Source organism: Phyllostomus hastatus, unplaced genomic scaffold, assembly GCF_019186645.2.
Source record: "Phyllostomus hastatus isolate PE091 unplaced genomic scaffold, TTU_PhHast_1.1 phas_scaffold_585, whole genome shotgun sequence".
NCBI lineage: Eukaryota > Metazoa > Chordata > Mammalia > Chiroptera > Phyllostomidae > Phyllostomus > Phyllostomus hastatus.
The window spans coordinates 24,306,706-24,313,232 of NW_025334037.1; the positions used below are offsets into that span (position 1 = coordinate 24,306,706).

General features: G+C 34.7%; 1 protein-coding gene across 3 annotated transcripts in view; it reads right to left on the reverse strand.

Moving 5' to 3' along the window:
- Positions 1-5,514, reverse strand: part of LRRC4C (leucine rich repeat containing 4C) — a 647,198-nt gene extending 641,684 nt beyond the window's left edge. For all 3 annotated transcript variants that reach the window (XM_045825779.1, XM_045825775.1, XM_045825777.1), the window contains exon 1: positions 5,454-5,514. The gene's annotated coding sequence lies outside the window, so the exon portion shown is untranslated. The remainder of the gene's footprint in view (positions 1-5,453) is intronic.
- Between the last annotated feature and the right edge of the window lie 1,013 nt (positions 5,515-6,527).

The window sequence follows — 6,527 nt, forward strand, 5'->3', positions numbered from 1 at the left end:
TGCAAAAATGTTTGGTGGGTAATTATCTATAGCATTAGGTTTAATATTAAGAACTGTATCTCTCTTTAACATAGACATTTAAAAAATGTTGCAAGGCTAATTTATGTAATTGAATTTGGATCATATTTGTCATTTGAGGTCTTCTTTGATGGAAGACATCTAATTCTGTTCCTTTTAAACATCTCTTCTTTAAAAATATATTAATAAAAATAATGCATTTTTAAAAATCCTTGACTTATTGAATGCCAACAATACCAATGTAGCTATACTTCTTTTGGTAAATATGGCTACCTATACAAATCAATCCCTTTATCAAAGTCTAAAATAGTTTAACTTCTGCCCTAATAGTCAATTAACTTCTAACACCTTCTAAAAAAATTAAATGGGTGAAAGTTTGATTTGTATATCCTGAAAGATTCAATACTGCTTTAGTATATACTGAGAGATTCAGTATACAAATCAGATTTTAGTGCTGTTTCTTTATAGAAAAAGAAGTACACAGAAAGTGATGCCACCTTCTAATAATTTAATTCCTAAATATGCTGTGGGGGCCAATCTAAATGTATGGAAAGAAACCAGAAGCATTGTAAGTGTAATATTTTACCTTATTTTCCTAAGACTTCATTCTGTATTAACAAGTAGTTCATGCCTATGATCTAAATGCTTAAAGTGAATTTGTTGCTTTGCACTATGAGTGATCATTTTGCAAAGTTGTAGTCTATATGAGGCTAATTAAGGGGTCTCACAGAAAGACACTGTACCAGAGTTCTGGCAGGAAATAGTTGGCACACCCAGATTAAGATAATTTGAGGAGTGTATATATTTAAAATGGGGCTATTTACAAAGAGATACCAGGTGTGGAGGAACCTGGGAGTAGGATTTTGAGCTAGTAAGAAAAAGTGAGTCATTATTGATAGGTCAGAAGGGAGAAGGGTGTGTGGGGGAAACTATTTATACAGATAGTGTCTTCACGTTTCATACATAAAGGTAACTTTGAAAAAAAAAATAAACAGACCTTTGGCTGAGGGAGCCAGCCAGCCTCAGAAGAACTTGCAGAGAGGAATCCTAGGGATGGAATATCATCATTACTCTTTCTCGTTACCTTTTGCTGGGGATCTCATTGGCCAAAGAAAGGACTGCTGCCCACTGGCCTAGCCTTAACAGGTCAGCCCCCAGGACAGAAGGCAACATAAAAGGAATAAATGAAGGATACCCAACTGAATAATTAAATGGAGCTCACAAAATGAATGCAACTGAATTTGGGGTCCCTTTAGTTAGTGCCTCTGATATATCACATAAATTTACAGTTACAGAGACTGGCTGAATATGCCAAGCTGATTATAGAAGAAGCACAGACCATACAGGCATCCAACTTACTGCATTAAAAACTGAGAGACCTCCTAAAATAATGAACATCCATGAGCCTTTCTGGCTCTCTATGAACTGTTACCAATTCTAGATTTTTTAAATGTTATGGCTTTGGGAATCATTTAAATTTTGCAGACAGATGCCCCTGATAAACAGCAATGACATAAGTGAGCATCATACAAGCAATAAAATTTAAAAATTTTAAATTTTATGTCTGCACATGGGTCACATTCAAGAGATTCTTCTGTGAGTAAAGCCAATTAAGTATACCATCATTTTCCTAAATAAATACTTTTCTCCATTTAAAGTAACAATTAACAGAAGAAACAGAAACATTTACTTAACAATAAGTCATTTGGTCCACAAGCTACCAAACGTCACTCTGGAGTGGCCTGATCTCTCTTCACTGAACATAAGTGATCCCAGAGGCCTGAGCAAGTTGTATGATTGGGAAAGTCAGTCCATGGGTTTCGGTGTGCTGCCCATGGGTGATGCTGGAAACAGTGTACCAAAAGACTCTTTGAATATCATACGTGGAGAAAATATACTCAAATCAGGCTGCTGATCCAAATGAATTAGAGGAAGAAGGATAAAATCAGAACCTATTTTGGAAAGGCACAAGTTAAGATAGAGGAAAAGTGAGTGTAGAATAATTCCTAGGTGTGTATTCAGGTTCCTAAAACAGTTTTTACAGATTTTCTATACATTTTGATGGGCATTTACTGGGTGCATATAAAGGACCTCAGAAAGGATTTTATTTTCTTAAAAAGAGTTTAATCAATGGCTATTATTTTCCTGAGTAGTTACACTTTCTTTAATGTATGTATAAGATACATGTGGATAGATATTCTGATTTAAATAAAAGAATCATAAATACAAAGCATATAGGTAATAATCTATTCAGCATAGGGTTTTTATATAATTACTTAAATGATTTAAAATCTTTTATAAAATACTATCCTATCATTTTTACACTTTAATTTCAGGGACAAACTATTTTATTAATGGTAATACTATGTGATCAGAGCAAACTTAGAGGACCTTCGGTACTTAAAAGTATTAATTCAACTCATTAATAATCACCCATTAGTAAGCCTTTGTAAAGAGTTGTAGGCTCCAATAATCAAAACAGTATGGTACTGGCACAAAAACAGGCATGCAAATCCATAGAACAAAATAGAGAGCCCAGAAATAAACCTCGCTTATATGGTCAAATGAATCTACCACAAAAGAAGCAGTAATATAATGTGGGGAAATGACAGTCTCTTGAATAAGCATATTGGAAAAACTGGACAGATATATGCAAAGAAATGAAGAAAAAGAAACTGGACAACTTTCTTACATCATATAAAAATAGACAGAAAAATGCACTAAAGACTTAACTGTGAGGCCTGAAACATACAAAAAATTCCCAGAAGAAAATAAGTCAGTAAACACTTTGACATCAGTTTTAGCAATATCTTTGTGGCTCTGACTCCTCCGGCATGGTGAACAATGTAAAAATGAACAAATGGGACTGCATCACACTGAAAAGCATCTACACAGCACAGGAAACTTTCAATAAAACACAAAGACAACCTACTAAATGAGAGGAGAGATTCTCAAATAATGTATCTGATAATAGATATCCAAAACATAAGAAACTCACAAATCAACATAAAAAAATCTGATTTGAAAAATACAGGACCTGAGTAAACACTTTTCAAAAAATGACATACAGATGACCAGCAGACATGTGAAAAGATGCTTAACATCACTATCAGGGAAATGCAAATCAAAAACCACATTGAGATATTAGCTCATACCTGTCAAAAGGACTATTATCAAAAAAGTGAACAAAGTGAAACTTTCCTACACTGTTGGTGGGATTGTAAATTGGTGCAAGCACTATGTAAAATAGTATGGAGATTACTCAAAAAATTAAAAATAGAACTACCACATGACCCAGCAATTTCACTTTCTGGTATTTATCCAAAGAAAACAAAAACACTAATACAATTTGAAAAGAAATATTTGCATCCCTGTCTTCACTGAAGCATTATTTCCAACAGCCAAGATATGGAAGCAACCAAAGTATCCATTTATATTGATGAATAAAGAAGATGTCAGACACACACATACAGAGGAATATTTCCCAACAAAAAAGAATGAACTATTGTCATTTGCAATAATATGGATGGACCTAGAAGATATTATGCTAAGTCAAATCTGTCAGACAGTGAGACACATACCTTATGATTTCACTTATATGTGTAATCTAGAAAATCAAACAAAATAGATGCATAACTACAGAGAACACACTCATTGTTGCCAGCTGCAGGAGAGGGAATGGAGGGTGGAGTGAAAAAGGTGAAGGGAAATAAGAGGTACAGACTTGAAACTATAAAATAAATAAACCAAGGGGATGTAATGTATATCACAGAGAATACAGCCAATAATATCAGAATACCTTTGATAGTGATACATGGTTACTAGACTTACTGTGTGACCACATTGTAAGTTGTATAGAGGTTGAATCAATATGTTGTACAGCTGAAAGTAATATACTATTTTATGACAAATATACACTAATAAAATTAAAAACAAGAAGAGTTATGGAGGTTAAGGGAATAAGCCTGTTAATGGCCCTGACCTCTAGGGGTGGAGACTCTGATAAAATGATGAGGCACATATAAAATTAAGATAGATTATGTTATGGGATATAAGAGAATTCGAAATGTGGCTATGGGTTGAATAACAGAGGAGGGAGCTATTATAGTTAGTAACCTTGGTGAGCATAATTGAAGCAGTGCTTAAAGCAAAATTGTAACACTTGGGTAAATAGTGGGAAGTGAAATGGTAATGAAAATTAACTCATTTAATTATTCAGCCCATACCATTTTAGATACTGTGCTAGGTACTAAAAGCACAGTATACTAAACAAAATAAAAACAAGCCCTTTCCCTTGCAGAATTATCATACATTGCCATAAATTGGCAAAGTACATTGATAGTTCTATAAAGGATGTGAAATGGATAAAAGGAGGCTAAGAAGGAGAAAAAAACAGAATAGGGAGATAAAGAAGGCTTGTTTTGTTATTTTAATTGGCTGATTTTTTCAGGATAAGGTCAACATAAGCATGCTTGGTTTTACCTGTGTGAGGCAAATTAGGAAAATGGAGAAATGTAAATCAGAAATGACTAACTAATTTAATAAAGTTGATAAAGAAATATAAAGTGTAAGGATTAAAATCTAATATTTTGACAAACAGGAAATAGAGCATCGATAGATCTATTTTGAGATCTAAAGAAGAAAAAAATCAGTGTTATTCACATCAAATAGCCTCATCTTTTCTAGAAAGCAGAAAGTTGTTTCATTTGAAACTGAGGAAGTCTAGGGAAGATTTAAATTCAAGAAGAATAGATATTTTGAACAACCATGGAAGGACTGGGACATTTTAAGTGGCCAAATTCCACTAAGGACCAGGAAGGATCACACATGAAAATGTTGAATATCTTCAATCTGTCAGCAAACCGGCATGGTCCTTGCCTGCATGGAGCATTTGAGCTAGTGATACATACACAAAACAATCAAATAATTACACAAAAATACATGAACTTGGCAATTGGCGAGGTAAGCATGGTAGGGGATAAAGCTTAACGGGAACAAGGAGGTTAGAGGGAATCCAGTGCAACTGGTTAACTTTGAATTCAAGGAGGCAAATAACACTAAATGTGGCATCTGGTAGATTAGAATGGTAGAGAAAGAACACGGGAGGATAAATAATGAGTTCAGCAGGAGTGATGGAGTGGAATAAGTAGGAATATACACAGCTGCGGTCAGAAAGCAGGCTTTCAAGGTTTTACCAGCAGCAAACAGCCAACAGAGACACAGTAGTTCCAGGCAGAATTGCAATGTGTGTGCTTCAAGGAGAAATAATAGAGCCAGGTGCACACACAAACTTCATTCTCCCCAGAGAGAGCTTGCCCACGACAAGGTTCCAGCAATTACCATATTAATCCACAGTCTACTCCAAGGCTCTTTAAGTCACATATGAGACAATTTTTTTTTTCCTTTTTAGCAAAAGATATTAATGTGGTACTCACATGCATTCAGTGGGTCAGTGTTCCCAGTTTATTTGGTCCCACTTTCACCGGATGATCTTGCAGCCTGGCAAGACAGAGAACCATTTCTAGGAAAGAGTGGAAATTAAGCATGACGTTACACTTAAGGAAGAGAGAAAATAACTCAAGCAAAATTATTTGTAATTAAAATCTACCTCATAGAATAACCTAGAGGGAATAATTTATATTTCTATAAATTTCTCCAAGTACATATTCATTTTATAGTATGTCATCTGTGAGACTGTTCCAAGAACACAGAAGGCTTTTTAAAAGATGACAGTAATCATAATATTGGTTCTGGACAAATATCTCTTTATCAAATTTTTCTTCCTATTGGACTGTAGATCAAGGCTCTTTTATAGAGTATCAACTGCTATTATACCTTCATTTTTCTTTGCACACTCTATTTTAGTCCAATGATCATATTCCTCATTCCCGAACATGCTCGCCTTTTCATGCCTCTGTGGCATTGCTCATGCCATCTTATCTGCCTGAAATATCACCATCCTTTTGTCCATTCCCATTTGCCAGCCAACACACTTGTAAGTCATTCTTTAATACCCAGCTCAAATGTGACCTTTTGTTCCCCTGAAGCTAACAAAATTCATCTCTATCTCATCTACTATATCCCCACAGACTATTGCTTGCCATTTATTATGAGACTTATAACCAGTATTTTTAATTCTATCTCCCTGCCTTTGAGCTCTGAAGAGAGGAAGAATGTTTTAGCTGTGAGAGCTTTTTAATTTCCCCCCCCCCTCAATTCACCATCTACCCTATCCACATAATGGTCATTTAAATATAATGTACAATTGCTTCTTGCTCTATCTTGAAGTCAATCAGCCATTTAGTAATGCTACAGTCAGGCTTTTAACTATACCAATCTGATATTCCTTTTCAGTGAAAATCCTTTTCTTATTTGGCTTCCAGAGAATCATTCTCTCTACTTTTCTGCCCTCAGTTGATTACATGTAGTCTTTTCTGAAGTTTTCTCATTTTCCCAGCCTTGTCATAATACAATGTACCACGATTCATATTGTAAACATCTTTTCTTTT